Genomic DNA, 17091 nt, shown 5'->3' on the forward strand with positions numbered 1-17091 from the left:
CCCAGGAGGTCAGCAACCACCGCCGCCTCCCCCTTGTAACGACGCCGTCCAAGCAGATGCCGAGTCAGCTGACAATTGCAGGCTGCTCACAAACGCCATTGGCCCGTTTGGTGTCTGCCACGGCACCGTGGATCCTGAACGTTTCTTCACCAGCTGCGTGTTTGACATGTGTGCGTTGAGCGGAGACGCCGTGGGACTGTGTCAGAATCTGGAGGCGTACGCTGTCGCCTGTCGGGCTGCTGGTGTGGCGCCGTTTTCCTGGCGGACAGAAGAGCGATGTCGTACGTTTTCTTTTGTCGCTATACGTGAATCATTTTGTAATAATAATAAAAAATCATATAACTCCCTTTTCACAACGTATTCCAAATGTCTAGGCCATTGTATGCTTACAAAATACACGTCGTATTACAATTACATTGTATGTTGTACAAACCGCTTTCTGATATTCGCTGATAAAATAAAGACCTTTTTTCTGTTTAACGTTTTCGACCTTACAGCTGTGGTGTGCCCGCCGAACAGTCACTACTCTATATGCACAAGCTACTGCCCTGCGACCTGTGCAGACCCCTACTCAGAAGAGTACTGTTACAATATATGTGTGGAGGGCTGTGAATGTAACCATGGATTCCTCCTTAGTGGACAAGAGTGTGTTCCTGAAGAACAGTGTGGCTGCACCGACGATAAAGGGCGTTATTATATGGTTAGTACACGTTAATTGAGCTTTTTTCATATCGAAAACAACATAGACTGGCATTTTGTGGGTGAAAATTAAACCTAAAAGAGTGGTTGCATCGCGTTCTTTCGACATCCTTTTTGTCTTAGGTCTGGATTAGATGTAGATTACTCAAAGCATCATCAGATTTCACATCAAACTGTGACGTGGTTGATACCAACTTTCAACAACTTTTGGCCCACAGCGCATACATGATTAGGTGGCATGCTCTAAGCAATTGGTGCCGTCACTTTTATAAGAACGAGAGAGTAACAGTTGAAATTGTAGTTTTACCGTCTTACAGCTAACTGCGCATGCTAAGCCAGGGTATGTTGAGAAGGACAACCTCAAGCCAACCGTTCACACTCACGCCGTATTCTTCAGAGAAGACGCTGGAGCCGCATGTTCTCCGTATAGGAACTTAAATCGAACCGACACACAAGCATGTTAAGCTAATTACAGTGGAATAAATGTTCTCCGAAAGATTGCTCGTTAACTACTGCGATGGTCAATACTTATGAGTCGTTTCTATACCTTTACCCGTGATACAGCAACAGGAGTGTACGTCTGTATTTTTGCAGACCACATGAATTTGAAAACCGGTCTAAGGTGTTGCCAAGGCTAAAGTCACTAAACAAAACCGATATCACAAACCTGCCTTTAAGTATTATAGATTGAACATAGATTGTACTTGATAATCTTTTGGTCAAGCGAAATATAGAAATTAGTATCATAATTGTAAGCAGTAGTAACGATATATGGAATTCAATGTGTAATATGTTCCAATGTCCCAATCTCCTGTAGTTTGGAGAAAACTGGAGAGAAGACGACCTGAATTGTGTCTGCTACGGGGGAAATTCCATCACATGTGTTGGTGAGCATTACATTCTTATTCACGCGCCATGAAAACGTTCACACATACACATACGCACACACACACACACACACACACATACACACAAACACACACAAAAACACTACCGTATGCCTCTACCGGATGCCTCTACCGTATGTGGTGGCGCAATACTTATGTACTCGTATTTCTCCGTTTATTAGACAGGTCTTGCCAATCGCCTTCTTTCGATTACTACTACTACTATTACATTTACTACACATCAAGCAACTGCACCGGCGACGGACCATTTTCGGAAGGCACTATCTGTGTGTTCCCATGTCCGCCCGGCTTCTATGGCTACGACGGGAGGTTGGTTTGTCAGGACAGTGAGTGGTGGTGGACAGAAACAGGGTGGTTCTGTGGTAAGTAATGTACCTTTAACTTTGTAGATATCTAGATTATCATAACATACACATGGGCAGCCAGTGACAACCTTACTACTTTAGTCCACCATCTTACATGCCTCCTAGGAGAGGAGCCAGTTACATCCTAAGACAGCAGAGTTTGTGTCACACAGACTACCACAATGCTCTTAAAGAAAATACTCCATGAAGGTCGAAATGTGGGCTTTTAAACACTAGCACTTTTTCTTCATTTTATAGTTCCAGTTCCAGTAACCGGATTGCCTACAGTGATGCCAACAGCCGGTGAGAAAGAATTTTATCTTCTGTAAGGCCCATTTTTGCTGGTTATATGCATGTTAGGCTCCCTTTCCATTCTTGATCGATAATTTGTGTGACACGGAGTGTATTAGAAATCTAAAATGGTCTAACGCTAGTTATCTGCGGGGTAACTTTTAAGTTTTATCCGTTGTATCTAATATAAACATGCATGGTATTTAGGGAGATAAGATCTTTTTGTGTATTTTCAAAATATTACAGTTTTAAACCAAGCACCATGTTTTCAAATACAACGGATAAATGTTACCCCGCGGATTAAGGTTAACTAGGGTTACATACTTCGAACATTGTCAAACTTGGGTTGAGGCGATTTTAGTTAAAAGCAATTTCCATAACTTTCTCCGTTTTTTCTTCCAGACACTCTCTAAAGAGGACGAGTGCCATATACAACAAGAAGAAACCGTAACATCCTTTCCCTCAAGCTAAAAGTTAGCAAAAAATAAAATTATGTATCGGACGAGCAGATAATTTTTCTGCATATTTTGTTTGGCATCTTCTAAATGTGATTAGAGGAGTCTATTCAAATAGTTTATGGGCAACTTATAGCAACACTAGACTGATGTAATCGTATTATATGTATCTTTTCTTTCATGTGACGTTCTTTGAGTTATATGACGGGACAAATGCCATAAGGGTTAATAATGTTTAAATTTTCTTAGTAATCAGGAATATTATTAAGTCCACTGAAGGTGGTTTTAAACTGTCTTGTTGTGGACACAATGCAATTTGAAACCATAGTCCATCTACACGATATTCCTCAATCCCCTGTCTTGGAAAAACGGAAATAGGTTCCCCATGGATAAAGGTGAACAAGCTTTACTGTAGCCTGGTTCTACTCTATACTCCCAAATTCCCGTGGTGTTTATTTCTTTTTTGAATAATGGCTTGGGACATACAGTCAAACCTGCCCGAGCGACCACCTCTTCTTAGCGACCACCTGGCCATTTCGACCGCTTTTTCTCGGTCCCGATTTTTTCCCATTGACCTAAGCATTAAGTGACCTTTTCTCAACGACCACCTGGCCAACGCGACCGCGACCGGCCCAAATTGGGACCCATAACGACCGCCTCATTTTGAAAATTGAGGTTTTCATCGATTTTTGATGATAACTAGAGCTATTTTGTGCCAAAATCGGCAAGTTTGCGTCGGATTTTGACTTCCATTACGATGTTATGTTTAGAATAAAGATGGCCTCGGTCAATGGTTGGGTCAATGGGGCTGGCAACTGTAATATGGGAGGAAATTTCCTCGTAAGAAAATCTGAATTTATTTGTTACAGAAGTTTTTTTTTTTTAAATCTATATCATTATAAAGTGAACGAATGCTGAAAACGTATATAGCCTCATACGTTTTTAAGAAAAATCTGTGTAGCTCATACCTTTTTAAGAAAGATCTGTATGACACGATGGTAAAATTTGGCCCCAAAAGTTCCAGACTTCTATTTGGGGTTTTAGAACACGAATCATTTTCGATCTGACGTGATCGCGCGCGAATCGAACCGAACGGGCGTTCTATTTGGGGTCACCCGCGGTTACCTGCAGGTTGTTACAATTACCCGATACCCTACGTTCGAATGGAAACTTTGGAGCCAAATTTGACCATCGCGAAGTGCTTTTGTCCAACTGTACTGTACATTCATCCGTGGATAAGTATGTTATCGGGACGTACCGTACCGGACATCTAATTCGAAAGGTGCATTGTAGTTATTTCAGATACGGCGATCAAGAACACAGCGACGCGTAAAGGCTTGTATGGTAACCGACAGCATCAAAGTTCCCTTACTGTCTAAAACGTTAGTGTACAAATATTAAGCTTTAACCCTCAAACCACCGTAGCCTTTTTGTGACGTAGATTACCGTATGGGGTCAAAACTGACCCAAAACGTTTTGTACAAATACAGTTTTTCGTGTGACTCATTTTGTGATTTGTATATATGTATAGTTTCAGTAATCTATGTGGGACAGTCTGACATGATTAGGTGAGAATACTTCTAGCTCAGTATCATAATTTATGCAAAAGATCATGAGGACCACATTTTGCACCAACGCTATTCAGACCAGGAAGGAGGTTTTTGATGCCTGTACCAACTTCAATGCCGTATTGCACATGGATGGCTTATGCTAGGGCCACCAAACTTAGTAACTTTTTAGAAAATGTTGATAGCAAACATTTTCAGTGAACAAAGTATGTTAATCATTTTTCATGTTGCCATGGCAACGTAATTCTGACAGATATATTTATTACGAAATTTTCTAATTTTGTATTAAACATTTAGGTTTTAAGGTTTTCTTGGCAAATAACAGTTTCTTATCACATCTTATAAAATTCAACGTAAATTTCATGGCTCAATATTGATAATTAATGCTAATTTTATGACGTCATCAGTCAAAATCCAAGATGGCGGCCGATATTACCCAGATGACGTCATAATGTCGTCATATAAAATGATAATGGCACAAAAGTTAGTACAATAATTTTGGCTTACATGTGCATCATTCTCTGAAAATTTCGTGCTCCTTCAATAAGTAGTTTAGGTGTGGGTAACAAAAGTTTGTTTAAAAAAATGCTGGGGTCAATTTTGACCCCACTGGACCATGCATAAACTTTCGAGGATAACTTAATCAACAATTAGCCAATCTCGGTAAAAACGTATAAGAAGTTATAGGACATATATACAAACAAACTCCTGGAAGGAAATTTGTTTTCGACCAGAAATGACGTAATGGCACACATTGATATACGCCTGGGGTCAGTTTTGACCCCATACGGTGGTTTGAGGGTTAAAACACTATCGTATAAAATCTCGATAAAAGCTTGGGGTTGAATTTACAATTTACAGTCTGGTGTTGTATCATTAAAGACCTCGTTTCTTTGCGTGCGTGCAGTGTGCTTGCTATTTGCCATTTAGCACAACGGAAACCATTTATACTTTGCATCGGGCATGTTTTGAGTCGATACTCTTCTCAGCGACCACCTATCCAAATCGACAGTTTTTCCCGGCCCCCCTGGGTGGTCGTCTTGGGCAGGTTTGATTGTACCTATCATTAGTAAAGTGGATGTGCATGTTTGGGGGGTTGGTTGATACTAACAGATAAAAAAATCATAATAATATTTATGATAAGTTTGATCTATTTTGAGCGAAAGAAATCGAAAGTTCTAAATTTTTCAGTTAATGGTGAAAGTTTAAACCTTTTAGTCTGTTTATATTTGTTAAAAAGGGGAAATTAACGGTTTATCCATCTTTCTATTTAGAAATCTTTTCAAATATCTATGTGTTTTTGTCATTGTTGGAACATGTTGGAACATGTACCAACAATATGCGTCATTTTCTCCCCAATAAAAACTTTTATTGCCCCCGTAAACAGTACTGTCGTGTTTTGTCTTTGCTAACTGTGGAATGAATGGAAATAAATAAACGCGTTTGATAGCAGTTATAGAATAGAGTTTTATAGTAAAATATACACTAAGCGTCCTTACATACCCAATGTAATGTTAGGATTTAGCATAAAATGTATATAATGCTGCTGACTTTTAAAAAGTATCATTTTATTATTAAGCTTTTTAGTAATTGACGCGTCAAGAATAGGAAAATCAACTTGAACATTTTTGCTGGTAGACACCATTCTGGATTAACCCTATTCAGACCGGGCTTTTTTGATCATCGCTGGACCGGAGGGGGGGGGGGGGGCTTTTTAGGCCCTCCACTAACTGAGGTCCTATAACTCTAACACGACATGTCTTAGGGCCACCAAATTTTCAGGACATGATGTCGACAAAATATCTGACAAGTATTTGACGTTTGACGTAACGTTGACTTAAGATGACGTAATTATGACGTCATTCATTCGTTTATATTAGCCGAACCCATGAAAAAAGGGTATTCTCAGAAAACTTCACGTTATGCTACAAAAATGTAACAAGTGCAGATAACAGAATAATGTATTTATTACGACTAATGTATTTATTATTCGTTTATTACGACTTGTGTTGGCAATAGTAACATCCATGACGTCAAAATGACGTCATAAAATGACATCTAAGATACGAGTACATGTACATCTAAGATACGAGTTGTGTTCCGCCATATTATATCCACCACCTTGAATTTTCAAAAAAAAATTTCCAACAAATAATCACAAAAAGCAATGGAAATAGACTAAATCCATTCATTTAGATGGTTTTTGATGAAAAAATACCGGGTAGTTACAAATTTTAAGGGATAATTAGCTTGTTTTTCTTGATCTTGCCATACGGTCCGCCATCTTGGATTTTGGGCTGATGACGTCATTACATTAGCATAATTTATGCATATATAATTACGAAAGATATAATCATACTGAATAATATAAGATTTTATTTACGTAAAAAAATAGCAGTAATATAGCAAATAAATCTGCAAAAATACATTGTTTGAACCAAAAATAGTGACTTTTGGCAAAACTGCCTGTCAATAAACGGTTGCCATGGCAACACGGAAAAATGAAAAATTCGTCAAACTTCTTAAAATTATTGCCAACAATATTTTTGGAAAACTCACCAAATTTGGTGGCTCTAGCGTAAGCTGTTCTGGCGTTATAGGACATCAAAGTTAGCGCAGGCCTGAAAAGCCCCCCCCCCCCCCCCCTCGTCTGAATAGGGTTAACCCTATCCAGACTGGGGGGGGGGGGGGCTTTAAGTGCCTGCGCCAACTTTGACTTCCCATACCTCCCAAACGACTTGTGCTAGAACAACCAAACTTGGTGAGTTTTCCTAAAATATTGTTGGCAACAATTTAAAAAAAAAGGTAAGTTTATAATTTTTCGTGTTGCCATGGCAACGGGTTTCTGAAAGGCAAATTTTACAAAAATCACTTATTTTGGTTTAAACAATGGGATTTCAAGATTTTACACAGCATGTCCAGAAGTCGAGATGCCAAACCCGGAATTTCCGCTGCAGTATTGCAACAGGTCGCTAGGGGGCCAAAATCTAATCGTTTCCAGGTCTCATCAAGATCTACCCACATACTGAATATCAATACAATCAATCCCGGCGTTCTCGAGTTATGCTGGTCTTCTGCAAACAAAGATACATACATACATACATACATACATACAAACAAACGCTATCCAAAACATAACCTTCTTGGCGAAGGTAATGAAATAAAAAGGCCATGATAAAGGGGCATTTGGGAACACTGAATTGTATTACTATAGTACAGTTATCTGATTCATGAAAATGAAGACGACAGGAAGAGTATTTGTATAATCTCTCCCCTATGCAAACCAATACATCAGGCAACATATGGTGCATCCTTTTGTTTAATGATGAGTACCACCTAACAAACCGGTTTTATCCACCCACAGAGCCACTATATAAACACACCATTGACCATCTATTTCAGTCATCACCGACTCTGAAGAAGGGAGGATCTGTGATCATCTCTGTGGCCGTGAAAACATCGTGCAGTTTGGAGCTTCAGTGTGTCTCGGTAAGTACTCAACGTGGCTATTATATTGTTTACAGCCAATCGGGGTAAAACATCACTACAAGGGCGAGTCACACCGCATTGTGTCGTTTGCATTTCCTTTACATAGGTCCAGTACCTTGTAGTTTAATGTCCTGGATTGTGCTTTGATAACGACAGACAACATGTTACGTCAGAGAGAAAGTACGTTTCAGTTACGCGAAACGGGCATGGGAAAAAGGTTGTTTTGAAAGAATCTTTATACGTATCTACTTGGCATTAGATTAGTAAGATTGTAAGCCTATGAAATGGTCGTGTAGCTCACATGGTAAAACTATTGTAACACATATTGGCGTAAACATTTCGTGAAATGTTTATCCTTATTTTCGTCATGTTATGTATATGGACGTCTTATGCAAAACGATGTGGTCGTGTAGCTCACATTGTAAATTCACCCGTAACAATACATGTTGACGTAAACACGTCGATACAATTTTCTCCATGTTTTACATATGGATGTACTTGTCTCTCACAACTTTGCTAAATTCTTCCTATATGCAAATCGGCTTACCTAATCTGTCCCACATTTGTTCTCAAACCAAACACAACATTCCCAACCGGTTCTACAGCTATGCAAATCAAGTCAAACAGTCACACGTTAAAATTTTTACTCATGAGATCATATCATATTAATTATTTGTAGCTAACAAACGTCAGTTACTGCCACGCATTTTTTGAGTCATGTTAACGTTTTAAACTGTGCTTCAAAAATCATTGCATTCTTCCTGCATTCAGGATTTGTAGGAGTTGGATCAACATGGCAGCCAGAGATGTGTCTCATCTGGATCTAGAGTAACAAGAGAATGGTTCTAAACAGGGCTCTGCTGGTACCCACAAGTGTAGCGTGTGTTACAAGGAGTTTCGTTACCCGAGTCACCTGAAGCAACACACGCGGACTCACACGGGTGAGAAACCCTACAGGTGTGAAGAATGCAGTAAGTCGTTCAGTCAGCTAGGTCATCTAAAGACACACATTAGAACGCATACCGGCGAGAAACCGTACAAATGTGAGAAATGCGACAAAAGCTTCAATGAAATAACTCAACGGAATACACACATGCGGACTCACACTGGAGTAAAACCATTTATGTGTGAGGTATGTAACAGGCATTTTAATCAGAACTCACACTGGTGAAAAACCGTACCGGTGTGAAAACTGCAGTACAGGTTTCAGCGGGCTGCGTAATCTCAGGAGACACATGCGGACCCATACAGGTGAAAGACCGTACAGATGTGAGGAGTGCGTTTTTATTGTGTCATTAATTTTGCTACTTCATGACATAATTTCCATCTGCCAATGTTCTTCTCTTTCTTAGTTACATATGTTTGATTACTTATGAAACGGGGCTGGTTTATGAGATTTCACCATTAATAATGTAAATTAGATTCTGATGTGCATAATTGTTAACTAATTATTCTAACATCACATTAGCTAGCTACATTGCAAAATTAATGACGATCGTCCAACTGAGCTTCCGAGTTATTCTTTTTCAACGTTTAAAACTAAACTGACCCCTGCAGTTCCGAAAAAGCCGCCAGGAGGTCCAAACCCACAACACTTACTCTCTACCCAAAGAGCTATCTGCTACAGCTATAAGGACCATGCCATGTCCAAAACCTGAGGTAACAAAAACCAAAGTTCTGTAAAAGGCTGCTAGGGAGCACAGAATCTAATCATTTAAGGTCTCAGCAAAACTACTCATATACTAAATATCAATTATATCCTTCCAGGCATTCTCAAGTTGTGCTACCGAAAACATAACCTTCTTGGCAAATGTAACACAATTTGACAAGCTTACATATGCATACGACAGCGACACTAAGCCAGTGGCTCAGCGACGAGTTCGAAATTCTTGGGCGAATGGGTGATACAATTGATTCCCGTGGTGGAAGGCTTGGCAGCGCCCTCTGGCAGTTTGAAGGTGAAGTGCTGCAGCAGAGAAGTGAAGAACACAAAGAGCTCCATCTCAGCCAGCTGCTTCCCTAGACACATGCGCGGTCCTAAAAATGTTAAAGGGTTAATCACTTTTTTAGACGAGAAGCTGATCAGATATTGTTGCCACGGATTATTGGTTTAATTTTCTACTGACCCAAGCGTTAGTAATGATGTTTATGGTGACCATTTGTCGACATAAGCTTTTTTTTCTATTCATTTCTTTAAGCTTGAGTGGTTATCAATTGTATATTCTTCTTCGTTGAGAATTCTACAAACAAATCTAGCAATAGAGAGCTGCTTTCATATGAACTCCACATAATAAATCCAAGTGCCTTGTCATATGTTACTATGAAGCCGCTACATGACATTGACACCAAAACTTTGAAGTTTAACTTTCAACGCTTCTTCTCATGTCTGGTTGCCCCTTGCATATGCAAAGCAATGGCCTTGGCGTTAAAGACTTATGGTTCGTCCTTCACGCTGCGTCAGCACCCCATACGTGCCAGTACGGACGAGCGACACGCCTGCCCTGTACAGCCTGAACGTTTTCAAAAATACGTGGCGGATGTGGCCTACAACTTGCAAGTACGGCGAGTTGTGCCCTTAGCATAACTTCGGCACTGGAGATCCGGTGAGGTAGGGGCCTGAAGCACCCAAGGACACCCAGTGCTGAGAAGCTACCTCGATACTTTTCACTGAGAGGGCATTTTTTTTTACCTTACTACCATAAGTGAATTTTGCCTACCATTGCGAGAGAGAAGATATTACTGACGACAGCCAATCCTGTTTGGCCGGGTGGAAGGTTCTTAGGTGTGCTGAAAAACCATGTAGTCAACAAGAACACCAGAAAAAGGACAAGAGACTTTGACTTCGACAAGAGCCGCCTGTAAGATCAAATTCTCGCCAACTAAAGACTCCATGTACTGCGTGGTAGCCATCTTGGAATTTTGAAATATCAACCGTCCTGACGGGGTTTACATCAGGTCAAGGACGTTAGAGTAGGCGTATCTATTTAAGGTCGAAGGTTACAGGATTTATTTGCGACCCCCAGAGTGAATAACATGGGGCTAAAAAAGTAGTGCGGTCAAAATCTGGAAGCGCCTGTAAACACTAGAACGTGATGGACAGCGGAGCATGAACTTTGCTATATGGTAGTATAAGGAGTCGACATTTAGGTTGTATGTGTAAGGTCATGATGTTTTTCCATTTGGTGTATGAATGCGCGTGAATTTTACAGCTGCCTGCCTCAGTGAGTCGGCTGCACCCCCGTGACCCCGCATGGCCCCATTTCAAAGTGGGCGTCAAATTAACAACAAAAAAAAAGATAACTTTTTTGTGCTTTCCAGTTATTTTTGTAGGTTATATCCTCGAATTCAACACATTAGTTTTCCGCACCTCAGAAGTGCACCCTGGTATGATTTTATCAGCGTCGATGTCAGTCACCTTGTGGTCCTTAACCATAGGATTGTCCACAGGCCGAAAACTGTGCTCTGCTACATTGAACCACGATTGGGCAGGAATTCCCAACAACCTTCTCCCAAAGTCTCATAGTATGTTGACTATTGAAGTTAGCTGACTTGAAATGAACCATTTTTTTCATCGTCAAAACTGCCGTTGCCATAGCAACCATTGCTATAAGAGCCGCTTATGCTTAACTATGGGACTTAGCGTGGAATTACCATTGGCCAGCAACCCGTCCCCCCCCCCCACCCCCTTCTGTCACAAATAACCCTAATACTAACCCCAAATGACTCAGAACGTTAAAATACACACCAAGGAATCCCTTTTAGAACAGACAACCAACCGAAATTATGCATTTGCGCGGCTAACGGGACCACTGACCGACCCCACAGATAAACCTTGCACGGAGCCTACCCCTATGCAGGGTGCAGAAGTACAAAATTGACGATGTCTCAGCAACCGCTTGTATGTCTGGGCAAAATTTTGCTACAGTTCTATCACTTGACTAGTTTCACTAGACTTAGAAGAGATAAAGAACTTCGAAATTTAATTCAAACAGAGAAGAAATGAAAAGTCTTTCACAGCATTAATCGGAGGAGGGGGGGCATTTTTTACATTTTTAGTTAGCGGTGATTTAATTAAACCTCAAACCAATGCAAACATTTCTGCATTTACAGTGTAAAGAACAATAACAGCTTTTTATCCACCTTGATCTTTGTATCAGTTTTACCGTTACATTGCACTGTAGGCAGGCCTTTCATCATAGCGAAAGTTGTAGGGCTTATATCGATTATGATATGCTATGGTTATGATTGACATCGAAAAATAAACCGACTGGAAGACTTCCCCTTAGTCTTGATTATGTACGTATGACTTCCTTTGTGTAAAGACCAAAGACCTGCATTGTCATGGTTTCAACAGCGCGTGTTTGTATGTAGCCTCTTAGTACTATTGTCTGTATAGCTATAGTTGTTATTGGTTGCCATACATTGTACCCTGTGCGATTGTTGAGCAATAAACTCATTCATTCATTCATTCATTGTAAATGTACGGACGGGTGGCAAGGCGTAGTCTGCGACATCCCCAGACCAGGTGTTTCAGCGACGACGACACCTAGCGAACCTTCTGATATCTACATCTCCTCTAACATCACAATTCAATGGTTTCGCTGGTGAAGCCAAATGGGTCTGTGACTATATACCATGGTGCTGTGTGCCTACGGTTTTAACCACATGGAGGGGGTGGGGCGCATTCACTTACAGACATCGATGACAATGGAGAAAGGGTGAATGGATATGGAGCCATTCTTATGAAATGGATGTTTGTGGAGTCTTCGGAGACCGGCGAGTACAGATACCGCGCTATGACGGCAACAACCCCTAATCAGTCACCTGTAAGATCAGACCTTTCTCAATGGAGCTCCTGTTATTCTTATTGAGTAAGACACTATAGCTATGACATCTCTTCAAAAGGTCTATGATAGGAGCAAATGCAAATGAATGCTCCCCCCCATCCTCCTCCATGACATGAAAGTTAACATAGTGGGCTAGATCATGTGAGGGTATACACTGTCAGATAAATTTGCAAATGTTACCTTTCTAGTTTGTTTTTGTTTTCACAGATGGGTGAAGATGTAAAAGTGGGACTGAGTGCAGACAAGTTTTCGCCCCCTCCAGAATAATAAATTGTCCGACAAAAACTTGTGGAACAACACGTAGCCGTTGGAGTTACGCGCGCTTGGTGAGATAATTTGCTAATGTAGTGTGATTGGATAACGTCAGCATGATTAAGAACGTACAACGTTGGATTCTATCTTTGCACCCATTATCCATTTCTGCTGACCTGTATAACAGTCTTTACCTACCTTCAACCAAAATACATTCATAATGCGTTTTGATATTTCAAACGTCGCAGCTTTCAAATCCATCCAATCGGATACCTAATCATTAATGACGGCCGGAATGTTATGTCGCTTCGAAAACTAGCCAAACAACATAAGAACAATGGCTGGTGTCATCACCCAGTCCACGGGTGCCAACAGGCACTGATGACTAATTTCGCCGAAGGACATTTCCTTATGATAGTCAACTCAGCAGGCTTCGAAGGGCCTTTTTTGGCTACCATTTTTGCTAAATATGAAATGATTTGTTTATTGCTGTCGTAATCAAAGTTAGCAAACGCTGCTATAAGACCTGGAGATAATCAGAATATTGATAATCATCGGACAGAAAGAGGAAATATGGAAACATCACAGAGCCTGTTTTAGAGGCTATCCTCAATTAACTTTGCTTCGTGATAGGGCGAAGTGCGTCGATCTATTTTTGACGATCACACCGGTGGTCTGAGACGGTCGGAAGTTCGTTAGCTCGATTTGTCACCATGCGGTGAGTACCAAAGAATACTTATGTTGTTAAAGAAGTCAGTTTTACACGGCTTTCACAAAACAGTCTGTTGCGTAAATGTTATGTGAGATATTTGGTCAGTTAGAAAATTTGTCGATGGAAAAAATATTAGTGAGCTCACATCGGCGGCCAGCTCACGCCCCCTCGGAGTGTGACGGAGCAATAACTACTTTTCGCATTTCTTTTAGCAATTGTCACGGGTATATTAACAGGTTATAAAACCAATTAATCTTCTTAACTATGGAGCTAAAACACGGTAAGTATCGGTTATCGTCTTGCTACTTATCAATATCTGTTGGAATATTGCGAAACATATACTATAGCTTGATTAAATCGCTTGTTTCTTTGACGCCTAGTTTGTGTGCAGAACAGGACTTAAAACATAGTTGTACGAAATAGAAGTTCATTTGGAACCGCCTCTATGTTAGCCAGCGCGCACGCGGTTGATTAAAAAGATTCTTCCGATAGTCTTTCTCGGCTTGGCCACCGCTTTCTACATTCCACGTAAACCTTCGACCAATTAGTGCACTACCTTAAAATTTATGGATGAGTAAATATATGGAAAATGGGAGAAAGTTCAGAGAAGTTGTCGATATCCGAAAAAGACAACTGTAGAGTTACGTGCGCTTGATTTCTTGAGATAATTTGCCAATGTGGTCTGACTGGATTACGTCCATGTCATAAACTACGTATAACCTATCTCTTACGGTGGCAAAATATGGTATCATAGGCTGGCCAAGGTGTGTACCTGGTCAAGAACTTTCCTTTTGCCATCGTCGAAGCTTTGAAAACTTGCAGAAAAAAAACTGTTAACAGTGTTAGCTGTGAGTTGGACTACTAGTGTAGTGAGTAGAAGCCCCTGAGGGTTGTTGGGTAAATCTCGTCAAGGTCAACAAAGCAGGCTTCGAATGGCCTTTTCCAACTGATGTTGTTCGCAATACTTCTGAACGTCAGCAGTTATTCTTCTTAAAGACGACGTTGATCAGAACAGGTCGTTATCAGACATACCAAAATGGTACAGGTGATGTTACAACGATCCAGAAGCTTGTTTTGGAGTCTTTTTTTTTGGTAACCATTATTCACTTTTAATAGTCTAGTTCTTCACCTTCCTTTGACAAAATGAAATTCATTTTCAATCTTTAAAGATCACTCAGCTTTAAAATCTATGTACTGAATCGGAATTTCATCGTACTTTGAAAACTGGCAAAAAATCTGTAAACAATGGCAGCTGTCATGACCCTGTCCTTATGTTCCTTTGGGCGATGATGACTATTTTTGCTGAAGGTCTTTTCCCTATGACAGTCAACACAGCAGGCTTAGAAGGTACGTTTTGTCTGCTATTTTTGCTGAATATGGATCCATTTTTGATTGCTGTGGTATGCACTTTTACAACAAGCAGTGATCACAACATACATTTTTTTTTTACAATATAGGTCGTTATCGGACAGAAAGTGCTGATAGGAAAGTATCACAAAAGCCTGTTTCGGAGACTATCCTCAATTAACTTTGCTTCGTGCTAGGGCGACTTGCGTTGATCATTTCTGTGTAACACCCCGTCCGGGACGGTCGGAAGTTAGTAGCTAGAGTTTCCACAATGTGGTGAGTACGCATAAAACGTCATGTCGTAACAGAAGTAAGTTTTACTCGGCTTTCACAAAACAGTCTGTTTGTAAATGCTATGTGAGATATTTGGTCAGTTAGAAAATTTGTTAGTGGAAAAATTACATTGGGGAGATCACATCGGTGCCAGCTCACGCCCCCTTGGAGTGTGACTTAGCAATAACTACTTTTCGCGTTTTTTTAGTAAATGTCACGGGTATCTTAACATGTTATAAAACCACTTCATCCTCTTAATTGTTTATGGTGTTAAATGCGGTACGTATCGGTTATTGCCTTGCTACTTATCAACATGTGATGGAATACTATGAAACTTTACTGTACTATAGATTAAATCGCTTGTTTCTTTGACGCCCAGTGTATGTGCGGAACAGGACTTAAGTTAAAACATAGTTGTACGAAAAAAAAGGTCAGTTGGAACTCATGTATGCCAGCCAGCGCGCGCGCGGCTGTCGTTGATGGAAAAATTCTCCCGACAGCCTTTCTCGGGTTGGCCACCACTTTTTCAACTTCCATGTAAACCTTCGACCAACTATTGCACTACCTTAAAATTTACAGAAAGTTTAATATCTGATAAATGTGGAATATCCTGACAAGTTGTCGATACCCGATAAAGACAACTGTAGAGTTACGTGCGCTTGATTTAATGAGATGATTTGCCAATGTGGTGTGACTGGCCGAATTACGTCCATGTCATAAACTACGGATAACTTATCTCATACGGAGGCATGGTATTGTATCATAGCGTGGCCACGGTTTGCAGTTGGTCAATAAGTTTCCATCTGCCATAGTATAACTTAGAAGCTTCGAAAACTTGCAGAAAAATCTGTTAACAGTGATAGTTGTCATAACCATGCCACTGACTAGTGATTGAGAGCACCTGTGGGTTGTTGAGTAAATATCGTCAAGGTCAACAAAGCAGACTTCGAATGGCCTTTTCCAACTGATATATAATTGTTCTCAATACTTCTGAACGTCAGTACTTATTCTTCTTAAAGACGACGTTGATCAGAAGAGGTCGTTATCAGACATACCAAAATGGTACAGGTGATGTTACAACGATCCAGAAGCTTGTTTTGGAGTCTTTTTTTTTTTTTTTTGGTAACCATTATTCACTTTTAATAGTCTAGTTCTTCACCTTCCTTTGAAAAAATGAAATTCATTTTTAATCTTTGTAGATCACTCTGCTTAAAAATCTATGTACTGAATCGGAATTTCATCGTACTTTGAAAACTGGCAAAAAATCTGTAAACAATGGCAGCTGTCATGACCCTGTCCTTATGTTCCTTTGGGCGATGATGACTATTTTTGCCGAAGGTCTTTTCCCTATGACAGTCAACACAGCAGGCTTAAAATGTACGTTTTGTCTGCTATTTTTGCTGAATATGGATCCATTTTTGACTGCTGTGGTATGCACTTTTACAACAAGCAGTGATCACAACATACATTTTTTTTAGAATATAGGACGTTATCGGACAGAAAGTGCTGATAGGAAAGTATCACAAAAGCCTGTTTCGGAGACTATCCTCAATTTACTTTGCTTCGTGCTAGGGCGACTTGCGTTGATCATTTCTGTGTAACACCCCGTCCGGGACGGTCGGAAGTTAGTAGCTAGAGTTTCCACAATGTGGTGAGTACGCATAAAACGTCATGTCGTAACAGAAGTAAGTTTTACTCGGCTTTCACAAAACAGTCTGTTTGTAAATGTTATGTGAGATATTTGGTCAGTTAGAAAATTTGTTAGTGGAAAAATTATATTGGGGAGATCACATCGGTGACAGCTCACGCCCCCTTGGAGTGTGACTTAGCAATAACTACTTTTCGCGTTGTTTTTAGTAAATGTAACGGTTATCTTAACTTAGCCCATGGCTACTTCCCCTCAGCC

General features: G+C 40.3%; 1 protein-coding gene and 1 long non-coding RNA gene across 2 annotated transcripts in view; both read left to right on the forward strand.

Annotated features, from left to right (window-relative positions):
- LOC118432186 (fibropellin-1-like) overlaps positions 1-17091 on the forward strand; it is a 33649-nt gene that overhangs the window by 5656 nt on the left and 10902 nt on the right. The window lies entirely within an intron of this gene.
- On the forward strand, positions 64-652 carry LOC118432353. The gene is made up of 2 exons (XR_004833063.1): positions 64-281; positions 498-652. It is a non-coding gene; the product is annotated as an uncharacterized LOC118432353 (long non-coding RNA).

The sequence above is a fragment of the Branchiostoma floridae genome, chromosome 15 (genome assembly GCF_000003815.2).
Source record: "Branchiostoma floridae strain S238N-H82 chromosome 15, Bfl_VNyyK, whole genome shotgun sequence".
In the NCBI taxonomy this organism is placed as follows: domain Eukaryota; kingdom Metazoa; phylum Chordata; class Leptocardii; order Amphioxiformes; family Branchiostomatidae; genus Branchiostoma; species Branchiostoma floridae.